This window comes from Salmo salar, chromosome 13 (assembly GCF_965601325.2).
Source record: "Salmo salar chromosome 13, fSalSal1, whole genome shotgun sequence".
In the NCBI taxonomy this organism is placed as follows: Eukaryota; Metazoa; Chordata; class Actinopteri; order Salmoniformes; family Salmonidae; genus Salmo; species Salmo salar.
In genome coordinates this window covers 61,007,881-61,020,995 of record NC_138303.1, presented here as the reverse complement: position 1 = coordinate 61,020,995, position 13,115 = coordinate 61,007,881, and positions in this window count along the sequence as shown.

Sequence of the window (13,115 nt, the reverse complement as noted above, 5' to 3'; positions counted from 1 at the left end):
ATTACTTCAGGGAATTTTAGCTACTATTAAATTTGCTGGCTTGTTTATTGTTTAGATGTATGCTAGCGTTAGTGATACCGAGGCAGGGATAAGTTACTCACTGGCTGGCCGCCTAATTGCCAGCTAGCTGATAGCTTTATCCCTGTGTATGTGCGTACATGTGTGTATATATAATATTTTGGGGGGGAGGGTGAACTCAGGAGGATGATGATTGTTTAACTACTTGCCCCTATTTCATATTTGAGAGATGATAGTTATCGTCTGGTAAAGGTTTTCATTTATACATCATAGCTTGATGGCTTTTCTCCTGACCTGCTGGGGTGCGTTTGTGGTCATCGCTTTTGTCGCCGCGGTGCACAGGTTTCAGGGCGCATTGGGGAATGAATGCCGATTGGTTGACATTTGGGTGTGCGGGTAGGCTCTGTTCGTGACTATGAACGCATGTTGTTGTTGTTGTTGTTGAGACATGCTCATGTGGGGCTAAATAATCCAGTCATTATTGTTGTAATCAAATTGTATATTGTTACTTGACTAACAATATTTTCATGCTACAAGGAACAGTCAATGTACTTCTAATTCCATATACATATAATTTAGAATTAACCTAATTCAAGCGATGCTATGCATAGCAGGTACATCTAGCTTATAGACTGGTGTCTAAGGGTATGGGTTCTTTAACTCCCTCAGTGTCACGCCCTGACCTGAGAGAGCCTTTTTTATGTCTCTATTTAGGTTTGGTCAGGGTGTGATTTGGGTGGGCATTCTATGTCTGTTTTTCTATGCTTTGTATTTCTTTGTTTTGGCCTGGTATGGCTCTCAATCAGGGACAGCTGTACATCGTTGTCGCTGATTGGGAGTCATACTTAGGCAGCCTGTTTTCCTTTGGGGTTTGTGGGTAGTTAATTTCTGTTTAGTGTGTTAGGATACCTGACAGGACTGTTTGGCTGTCGTTTGTTTTTCTTTGTGAAGTGCCTTTTTCATCCAAAATAAAAGATGAACAAATTCCACGCTGCACCTTGGTCCTCTTCTTCCAAAGACAGCCGTTACAGAACTACCCACCAACAGAAGACCAAGCAGCGTGGTTTGGAGCATCGGGGGGAAGGATGTACATGGGAGTTGGAACATCAACTCTGGGAGTACAAGCGAAGGGAGCTATGGGAACCTGAGAGGCAGCCCCAAAACATTTTTTGGGGGGGCACACGGTTAGTTTGGCAGGGCCAGGGTTGAGCCCTAAGCCAACTCCTCGTGCTTACCAGAGGCAGCGTGGTACTGGTCAGGCCCAGTGCTATGGGGTGATGCGCACGGTGTCGAGGCCGAGTATCCACAGGCCGGTGTGCTCGGTGCCAGCGTCCTGCATTTGCCGGGGGGAAGTGGGCACCCAGCCAGTACGGGCGGTGCCAGTCCTGCGCTTGAGACCGCCAGTGCGCCTCTACGGTCCAGTGTATCCTGCTCCCCGCACTAGCCCTGAGGTGCGTGTCTTCAGTCTGCCGCCTCCAAAGCCAGCACCACGCACTAGGCTTCCAGTGTGTCAGCCCAGTCCAGTACGTTCTGTTCCCACTCCTCGCACTAGCCTTGAGGTGTGTGTCTCCAGTCTGGTACCTCCAGTACCAGCCCCACACACCAGGCCTCCAGTGCGTCAGCCCAGTCTAGTACGTCCTGTTCCCGCTCCTCGCACTAGCCTTGGGGTGCGTGTCTCCAGTCTGGTACCTCCACTACCAGCCCCACACACCAGGCCTCCAGTGCGTCAGCCCAGTCCAGCTTGTCCTGCTCCTGCTCCTCGCACTAGCCCAGTGGTGCGTGTCCCTAGGCTGGCGCTTCCTAAGCCAGCCCCACGCATCAGGCCTTCAGTGCACAGTCCCCGTCCAGAGCTTCCGGCAACAGTGCCTTGTCCAGAGTGTCCGGCAACAGTGCCTCGTCCAGAGTGTCCGGCAACAGTGCCTCGTCCAGAGTGTCCGGCGACAGTGCCTCGTCCAGAGTGTCCGGCGACAGTGCCTCGTCCAGAGTGTCCGGCGACAGTGCCTCGTCCAGAGTGTCCGGCGACAGTGCCCCATCCAGAGCTTCTGACGACAGTGCCCCGTAGGGAGACGGCCCTACAGTCCGGAGCTCCCAGAGTCACCCTACAGTCCGGAGCTCCCAGAGTCGCCCTACAGTCCGGAGCTCCCAGAGTCGCCCTACAGTCCGGAGCTCCCAGAGTCGCCCGCCTGTCCTCCGGCGCAGCCAGAGTCGCCCGCCTGTCCTCCGGCGCAGCCAGAGTCGCCCTCCAGTCCGGGGCCTGCGGCGAGGGACCCCACTCTAGAGGCGCCACCTAAGTGTGGTGAGCCAGTGGTGGAGCGGAGTCTGCGTCTCACTCCAGAGCCGCCACAGCGGATTAATGCCCACCCAGACCCTCCCCTATAGATTCAGGTTTTGCGGCCGGAGTCTGCACCTTTGGGGGGGGGGGGTACTGTCACGCCCTGACCTGAGAGAGCCTTTTTTATGTCTCTATTTAGGTTTGGTCAGGGTGTGATTTGGGTGGGCATTCTATGTCTGTTTTTCTATGCTTTGTATTTCTTTGTTTTGGCCTGGTATGGCTCTCAATCAGGGACAGCTGTACATCGTTGTCGCTGATTGGGAGTCATACTTAGGCAGCCTGTTTTCCTTTGGGGTTTGTGGGTAGTTAATTTCTGTTTAGTGTTTTGCACCTGACAGAACTGTTTGGCTGTCGGTTTCTTGTTTTTTGTTTAAAGTGTTTTATCTTTAATAAATTCATGATGAGCACTAACCACGTTGCGCCTTGGTCTACTCTCTTCAACGACGGCCGTTACACTCAGTTGGGGTGGGGGTTGGGTGGGTTTGTGGTAGGGTCAGGGTACTAGCTCACGAGATGTTTACTACTTTATACTTTTATCATTTCATTTTGTACAAGTTGTATACACTCAACGCAATTTTGTTTCTTTCCTTTTCCCTATTTCTTATTTTCTTCAAAGATGTCGGCACCTAATAACTATACATTTATGACACTTAACATGAGGGGTACTAAATGCCCAGTCAAGCGCAAACGCATTCTGAATTATCTAAAGCAGCATAAGGTTGATATAGCTCTTCTTCAGGAGACACACCTGACTGACTCTGAGCATGATAAACTGAAGAGAGAGTGGGTGTGTCAACTGTACTATTCATCTTTCACCTCTCGGGCAAGTGGGGTGGCCATACTCATTAATAAGCATTGCCCCTTTCAGATACAATCTCAGATTAAAGACAAAGGGGGCAGGTTTGTGATCATTCAAGGTTTCATTAACACTGAGCCCATTACCATTGTGAATATGTATGGGCCTAACCATGATGATCCTAAATTTTACCAAGACATCTTTTTGAAGATAACATGCCCATCATCAGAGATAATAATGGCAGGGGATTTTAACTTGGTACTGGACCCATCCAGTGATAGATCTTCCTCTAATAGTATCAGCCTCACACAGGCAGCTAAAATGTTAAAAGTAGAAATTAAACATTTTGGACTTGTGGACCTATGGAGATTTCACAACCAAAAGGTTAAAGAATACTAATTTTACACCCCTGTCCATAACAGTTACTCTAGAATTGATTTATATCTTATTCCTGCAGCCAAGGGAAGTTTAACTACTGGGTGTAAGTACTTACCAAGATGTACTGTATATCAGATCATTCTGCCCTGCTGGCTTCAGTACCAGACAGTAAAACACAACCACCCTCAAGAAGATGGAGGTTTGGCACATACTTACAAAATAATCCCACATTTGTAACATTTCTGAACACTCATATAAACATTTTTTTTAGCACCAATAACAACTCTGCCTCCCCTCTAATTTTATGGGAAGCTCTCCTTGCATATCTGAGGGGGCAAATCATATCCTTTAGTTCAGGTGCTCATAAGAATTATAAGGCTCAAGTAGATTCGTTGGAGAATGAAATTAGAGATCTAGAAAATTAACATAGTGTCACGCCCTGACCATAGAGAGCCTTTTATTCTCTATGTTGGTTAGGTCGGGGTGTGACTAGGGTGGGTAATCTAGGTTGTTCTATTTCTATGTTGGCCTGGTATGGTTCCCAATCAGAGGCAGCTGTTTATCGTTTATCGTCGCTGGAGGTTCCGGACCGTGGACCGTCGCTGGAGGCTCCGGACCATGGACCGTCAGAGGAGGTTCCGGACCTTGAACCGTCGCCGGAATCTCTGGACTGTGAATGCGCACTGGAGGCCTAGTGCGTGGAGCCGGTGTAGGTGGCACCGGACAGGTGACACGCCCTTCAGGGCGAGTGCGGGGAGCAGGCACAGGACGTACCGGACTGGGGAGGCGCACCGGAGGCCTGATACGTGGGACCGGCACAGGTTGCACCGGACTGGTGACACGCTCTTCAGGGCGAGTGCGAGGAGCAGGCACAGGACGTACCGGACTGGGGAGGCGCACTGGAGGCTTGATGCGTGGGGCCGGCACAGGTTGCACCGGACTGGTGACACGCTCTTCAGGGCGAGTGCGGGGAGCAGGCACAGGACGTACTGGGCTGTGGAGGCGCACTGGAGACCGGGTGCGTAGGGCCGGCACAAACCATACCGAAACGATGATGTGTAGTTGCCTGTGAGCACTTCTCTTGCGTCATGTTTCGTTTGTTCGTTTATTGTTTTGTATTTGCTGAAGTTTCACTTTATAATAAAGATGTGGAACGCTACGTACACTGCGCCTTGGTCCAGATCTTACAACAATCGTGACAGAAGATCCCACCACAACAGGACCAAGCAGCGTGCCCAGGAGGAGAGAGTATCCTGGACTTGGGAGGAGATTTTGGATGGGAAGAGATCCTGGACTTGGGAGGAAATCCTGGCAGGACAGGATCGCCTTCCTTGGCGGCAGATGCAAGGAGAGAAGGGAGGACAGCGACGACGCCGGGGTTCGCAGCCACAAGGGGGGGGGGGGGGCACACGGGGTGGTCAGTGGAGCCGAGGAGCAAACCAGAGCCAATCTGGGAGAAGAGGGAGAAATTGGAGGAGAGTGAACGGAGAGAGTCAGAGACCGTCAGTGAGTTGATGGAGAAATTGGAGGAGAGAGAAATGAGAGAGTTGTTGTGTTGGTGTATGATGCACGACATTCGCCCTAAGGAGCGTGTAATCTGTTTGATGCCACCTGAGCCAGCTCTCCGTACTCGTCCTGAGGAGCGTGCTAGCAGTCTGGTAAAAACTGTGCCAGCTCCACGCACCAGGTCTCCAGTACGCCTCCACAGCCCTGTACGTCCTGTGCCAGCTCTCCGCACTCGCCTTGAGGAGCGTATCATTTGTCCGGTACCATGTGTGCCGGCTCTACGCACCAAGTCTCCAGTGCGCCTCCACAGCCCAGTACGTCCTGTGCAAGCTCCCCGCACTCGCCGTGCGAAGTGTGTCATCGTTTCGGTATGGTTTGTGCCGGCCCTACGCACCCGGTCTCCAGTGCGCCTCCACAGCCCAGTACGTCCTGTGCCTGCTCCCCGCACTCGCCCTGAAGAGCGTGTCACCAGTCCGGTGCAACCTGTGCCGGCCCCACGCATCAAGCCTCCAGTGCGCCTCCCCAGTCCGGTACGTCCTGTGCCTGCTCCTCGCACTCGCCCTGAAGAGCGTGTCACCAGTCCGGTGCAACCTGTGCCGGTCCCACGTATCAGGCCTCCGGTGCGCCTCCCCAGTCCGGTACGTCCTGTGCCTGCTCCCCGCACTCGCCCTGAAGGGCGTGTCACCTGTCCGGTGCCACCTGCACCGGCTCCACGCACTAGGCCTCCAGTGCGCATTCACAGTCCAGAGATTCCGGCGACGGTTCAAGGTCCGGAACCTCCTCTGACGGTCCACGGTCCGGAGCCTCCAGCGACGGTCCACGTTCCGGAACCTCCAGCGACGGTTCCCGGTCCGGAACCTCCAGCGACGGTCCCCGGTCCGGAACCTCCTCTGACGGTCCACGGTCCGGAGCCTCCTGCGACGGTCCACGGTCCGGAACCTCCAGCGACGGTCCCCGGTCCGGAACCTCCTCTGACGGTCCACGGTCCGGAGCCTCCTGCGACGGTCCACGGTCCGGAGCCTCCAGCGACGGTCCACGGTCCGGAACCTCCAGCGACGGTTCCCGGTCCGGAACCTCCAGCGACGGTTCCCGGTCCGGAACCTCCAGCGACGGTCCACAGTCCGGAACCTCCAGCGACGGTCCACGGTCCGGAACCTCCAGCGACGGTCCACGGTCCGGAACCTCCAGCGAGGGTCAATGGTCCAGAGCTTCCAGGCAAGGTGTCAAGTCCAACTCCTAGGCCGGAGCCTTCCTCAGCGCCGGTGCCCAGTCCAGGCACGGCGACCAGCCCAGCTCCAAGGCCGGAGCCTTCCTCTGCGCCGGTGCCCAGTCCGGGTGCGGGGTTCAACCCAGCTCCATGGCCGGAGCCTTCCTCTGCGCCGATGCCCAGTCTTGGCACGGCGTCCAACCCAGCTCCAGGGCCGGACCCAGGGTCTGGGCGGGGGTTACGACCTGCACCGGAGCCGCCACCAACGCTAGATGCCCACCCGGACCCTCCCCTATTGAGTCAGGTTTTGTGGCCGGAGTCCGCACCTTTGAGGGGGGGTACTGTCACGCCCTGACCATAGAGAGCCTTTTATTCTCTATGTTGGTTAGGTCGGGGTGTGACTAGGGTGAATAATCTAGGTTGTTCTATTTCTATGTAGGCCTGGTATGGTTCCCAATCAGAGGCAGCTGTTTATCGTTGTCTCTGATTGGGATCATATGTAGGCAGCCATTTCCCCACTGTGTTTTGTGGGATCTTGTTTTGTTTATGTGTAGTTGCCTGTGAGCACTTCACTTGCTTTACGTTTCGTTTGTTCGTTTATTGTTTTGTATTTGCTGAAGTTTCACTTCATAATAAAGATGTGGAATGCTACGTACGATCGTGACACATAGTGTAACATTTGACGACTCAACTCATCAAAAATTTGACTCAAAGCGATTGGACTATAACACCCTGATGACCCATAAAGCGGAAAATGCTCTTAGGAAAACAAAACTATTACGAACATAGAGATAAAGCAGGAAAGTTGCTTGCTTGGCAGATAAGACGAGAGGATGCTAGTAGAGTTATTAGCTCTATTAAGCTACCCAATAACACAGGTGTTCACAGTCCTGAGGAAATTAATCTAGTCTTCAGGGAGTTTTATGAAACATTGTACAAGTCTGAAGGGGATGCCCCTGCCACAATGCATGAGTTTTTGAACAAACTCAATTTACAAACTTTAACTGATGAGGATAGAGAGCACTCGGAGAAAGAGATTACATCAGAGGAAATTAGGGAATCCATTTTCAACACTTCTGGGGGAAAATCACCAGGGTTAGACAGATTCCCTATTGAATTCTATTGATGCTTTTTACCCAAACTAATTGAGCCTCTTTGCAGTATGTTTAATTATGCCATAGAGACAGAAAAGCTCCCAGACACACTTGAACAGGCACTGATCACAGTTTTTTTTAAACCTGGGAAAGATCCTCTGCTTTGTGGGTCGTATAAACCAATATCTCTATTGAACACTTCATATAAGACTCTTGCGAAACTCATAGCTCTTAGACTGGATAAGGTTTTTCCGGACTTGGTTGATATGGACCAAACAGGCTTTGTAAGAAACTGCTCATCTCCTGATAATATCAGAAGATGATTTAATATTATGCATTATGTAGAGAATGACCAAGAACCTGTAGTGGCGGCTTCATTAGATGCGGAAAAAGCATTTGACCGCATAGAATGGAACTACCTGTTTGAAGTTTTACAGAGGATGAATATTGGACCTAAGTATGTAGGTCTGATTCGATTACAGTACAAATGTCAGGTAGCTCAGATCCTGACTAATGGAAACATTTCCTCACAGTTCTCCCTATCACGTGGCACAAGACAGGGTTGTCCCGCTAGTTCGCTCCTTTTTTCTTTGGCTATAGAGCCACTGACAGAAGCTTTTAGATCTCATCCATCCATCCATGGTGTTCGTATAGGTGGGCATGAACATCTGGTCTCGCTATATGCCGATGACATTTAGCTTTTACCTCACTAAACCAGAAATGTCACTCTGAACAATAGTTGACATCCTGAAAGTATATGGGACCTTTTCAGGATATAAAATAAACTTATCGAAGAGTACAATTATGCCTTTTAACAGTGCAGCTATGCAGAACCTAATCTTAGAACAGGTGTTTTCTTGGAAACCACAGAAAATGACATATATTGGATTGCAAATTCCTTCTGAAATTATTAAGACATATCAACTGAACTATACTCCACTTCTCAAAAAGGTTGGGGAAGAATTGGATAGATGGCAGGATTTACCAATTTCTCTTATTGGGCGGGTCAATTGTGTAAAGATGAATATATTACCAAAATTCTTGTACCTTCTCCAAACCTTGCCCTTTCCTATTCCCAAAGTTTTTTTCAAACAACTTAATGGGAAGGTTTCTTCATTTCAGTGTAAAGGGAAACCCCCCAGAGTGAAACTCAAAACTTTATGCAAACCATACTCAGAAGGAGGACTTACTCTATCTGACTTACAGTTGTATTACTGGGCATCTCAGTTAAAGCTTGTGTGGGTATGGCAAGATACAACAACAAGTTCACCCTCCTGGAGACAGATAGAGGAGGAGTGTCTGACCCCTGCTACATTTATTATTTTATTTTATTTTATTTTATATATTTTTTTTTATTTTACCTTTATTTAACTAGGCAAGTCAAATTCTTATTTTCAATGACGGCCTAGGAACAGTGGGTTAACTTCCTTGTTCAGGGGCAGAACAACAGATTTTTAACTTGTTAGCTCGGGGATTCAATTTTGCAACCTTTCGCTTACTAGTCCAACACTCTAACCACTAGGCTACCTAAAGCTTTGCTAGGTCTCATAAACAACCCTTTCATTAAAAACACTTTAAATATATGGATTGAAGTCTGTAAACAAACAGAAGGGCTTAGATCTATATATGAACAAACACCTTTCTATAATAACCCCATCTTACCCAAAACCCTGAGAGATGGTATTACATTTTCTTGGTTCAACAAAGGAATTAAAATATTTGGTAATCTCTATAGAGATGGTGAACTACTATCCTTTCAACAACTGGCATCTCATTTTCAGTTACCTCAAACTCATTTCTTCAAGTACCTACAGGTTAGGCATTATATTGCCTCTCAGCAGGGAGGTAGGATTCAGCCCATGAGTAAACCTATTACTGGTAAACTGTGGCTGAAAAGGAAAGGGGTAAAAGGTTTCATTTCTTGTACTCTAGGCTTCAAGCTCTGTTGGGGAACGATGAATCTCTGAAAGCCTGCATGAAGTGGCATGATGACCTTGGTCTCATTGTTGAGGATGAGAAATGGGGAAAGCTCTTTTTAGATGTTCAGAGTCTTTCATTTAACACAAGGCACAAGTTGATGCAATTCAATATTTTACATAGGGTCTACTTTACACGAGAGAGACTGTATAAGATTAATTCTAAATATTCAACATTTTGCCCAAGGTGTAAAACGGGAGTGGGCACACTTATGCATATGTTTTTGTCCTGCCCTGAACTAAGCAATTATTGGAAAGACATTATTCAGATCTTATCACAGGTCACTAATATGACGGTACCACTAGATCCTTACCTTATTCTTCTTGGAGATGATTGTGTTCTACCAATTAATATTTGTAGCAAAACCATATTCATTAAATTGGCAGTCATTGCAGCCAATAAATGCACAGCTATTATATGGAAGAGTGACACTCTGCCAACCAAGCAGATGTGGCTAAAAAATAACATACAATTTACGTAATAAACCCTTTGAATTTACCGATGTCTGGGGAGGACTTTCAGCAGTTTCTAGAGACGTCACATTAGCTGCCTCATTACTACTTTCCTCATTAACGTATTATTATTATTTGTTTTTGTGTTGAATCATTTATTGTCTAGCATGGAATGTGAAGGTCATTCTGTTTATTTTGTTTTTGTTAATCAGTGAAGCTAATACCGGTAGAGGGGAGGGAGAGGGGTGTTCCTGTGTTGGGGAGAGAAGGGTTTTGGCACGATGTCACAGTATCCACCGAGGATGGCGCCCCTCCTCGGTCGGGCGGCGCTTGGCGGTCGTCGTCGCCGGTCTACTAGCTGCCACCGATCTATGTTTCTGTGTTCTTTGGTTTTTGTCTGCTCTAGCCCGCACCTGTCTCTTGTCTGTCATTGGTGGGGAGGTATTTAGTTTGTTTCTTTGGGTTCGTCTTTGTGCGGGATTGTTTGTTTGTCATCGGGCAGGTCTGTGTACGTTCTGTGCTTGTTGCAGACGGTAGGCAATTAAAGTCACAGTTATGAAAACTTAGGACACTAAAGAGGCCTTTCTACTGACGCTGAAAAACACGAAAAGAAAAATACCCAGGGTCCCTGCTCATCTGCGTGAACGTGCCTTAGGCATGCTTCAAGGAGGCATGAGGACTGCAGATGTGGCCAGGGCAATAAAATGTCCGTACTGATCGTCCTCGCAGTGGCAGACCACATGTAACAACACCTGCACAGGATCGGTACATCCGAACATCACACCTGTGGGACAGGTACAGGATGGCAACAACAACTGCCCGAGTTACACCAGCAATGCACAATCCCTCCATCAGTGGTCAGACTGTCCGCAATAGGCTGAGAGAGGCTAGACTGAGGGCTTTAGGACTGTTGTAAGGGAGGTCCTCACCAGATATCACTGGCAACAACGTAGCCTATGGGCACAAACCCACCGTCGCTAGACCGCTAGACAGGACTGGCAAAAAGTGCTCTTCACTGACGAGTCGTGGTTTTGTCTCACCAGGGGTGATGGTCGGATTCGTGTTTATCGTCAAGGGAATGAGCGTTACACCGAGGCCTGTTCTCTGGAGCGGGATAGATTTGGAGATGGAGGGTCCGTCATGGTCTGGAGGGTCCGTCATGTGTCACAGCATCATACGACTGAGCTTGTTGTCGTTGCAGGCAATCTCAATGATGTGCGTTGAGATATCCTCCTCCCTCATGTGGTACCCTTCTTGCAGGCTCATCCTGACATGACCCTCCAGCATGACAATGCCACCAGCCATACTACTTGTTCTTTGCGTGATTTCCTGCAAGACCGGAATGTCAGTGTTCTGCCATGGCCAGCGAAGAGCCCGGATCTCAATCCCATTGAGCACGTCTGGGACCTGTTGGATCGGAGGGTGAGGGCTCGGGCCATTCCCCCCCAGAAATGTCCAGGAACTTACAGGTGCCTTGGTGGAAGAGTGGGGTAACATCTCACAGCAAGAACGGGAAAATCTGGTGCAGTCCATGAGGAGGAGATGATTTTGACCCCCCCCCCCCCCCTTTGTTCAGGGACACATTATTATATTTATGTTAGTCACGTGTCTGTGGAACTTGTTCAGTTTATGTCTCAGTTGTTGAATGTTGTTATGTCCATACACATGTAAAGTTTTCTGAAAATAAACGCAGTTAACAGTGAGAGGACATTTCTTTTTTTGGTGAGTTTACATGGACACATTCAACCATAAATGTTTCAACTGGAATATAGAGAAGAGGATTCTAAACAAAGACTTGGATTTATCCAACATTAGAAGCTCAGCTACAGCCGATGCCAACACCAAAAGGGCAGATGACAAATATGGTGCCTAGCTAAGTAAGTAATTTTTCCTGCAAACCACCTAGCTAGCTTTAGTTTATCTACTGAAACCCATATTGTGTATTGGTGGCTAAAATGCTACTGTGTTACAATGGGGGAAAATCTAATGATTGTTCTATTTGCTATCTTAGCTAGCTAGGTAGCTAACTAAGTTAGCTATCTAATCAACTACCGATAGCCATATCTATGCCAAAAAATAAAGCCTATAATTTTTTTGTCGTAGATATGGCTAGCTATTAAACAGCAAGCTACAACATTACAACCAGCCACCTAAAGTTAGGTTTACCAGCAAACGTTAGCACCTGACTGGAGTTGGCTAACTAGTTAGCCTGATGCCTGCTAACTTGTTATGGGCCACAATTCGCATTTGTAACTTGTTAGAAAACATGTACTGTGCCTACCTACCTAGGCTCATTTGTACGGTCTGGTCACTGTGCAAAAGTTGAGGGTTATGCCACATTTATATATATTAGGCTAGATATTGTTGTAAATGTAATCTCTGTGCCTGTGCACATGTATGCATGTTCAACTAGTCTACCCTAATGTTAATGTTAGGCTGGCAAGGTTCAACTGTTGAGCAAACTGTACAATATAGTATCATTTTGTTTGACAATACCGTGTGGTGCCTGGGATTCTTCCTGGAGTGGATTCTATTCCTGCATGTGTCATTGTGGCGGAACTGTATCCCGTGAACTGTATCCATCTCGAGGTATTAGACATTATGCTGGATTTCAAGCAGAAGACTCATGAGTAGCTGAATGGCAGTTTGATCATGACAACACTCTTCCCACAGCTTTACAAGTTTTCCCTGAACTGACTGTATGTTTCTTTGGAATGGCAATTTCATCATGACCACCTCTTCCATCATCTGCTGACCACCAGTTCTATTAGCTACAGATTGTTACACCAGATAATATGAGTTAATCAAAGATTTTTGGTATACAATTCCTGGGAGTTACGGGACAGGTACTGTTTGGTGAACACGGATAATTTTCGACCTACCTTAGCGATGCCGTCTTCGTCCTCGATTCGGGGAAACAGGAGTCCCATTAAATGTCAGTGTCCAGTTGCAGGGGGTCAATTTGAATTTAGAAAAGGCTCCGTTTATTAAAATAAATACTTTTTTTGCTCCATAAGGTAATCCAACAATATGTGCGCCGCCATCGTGTCTATTTCAAGTCTTCTGGCTCAATGATTGAGACAGGTCTCTGTCATCATGACATGCAGTACTTTGGGGGTGGACACCCATCTGTCTTGATCAATGAGAGAAGACTTGAAATAGACAAGGTGTCAGCAAATATCTTTGTGTAAATCTCATTATCTGGTGTAACAATCTGTAGCTACAGTTCTCCGTACTTGTGTGTCTTTACACCGGAGACACATTCAGACACACTGAACTGTACTATACATCAAAACATTTTGCATGTTACTTTTACCATATAACATTCTTGTTGAATATCCAGTTCTCTTGAGTT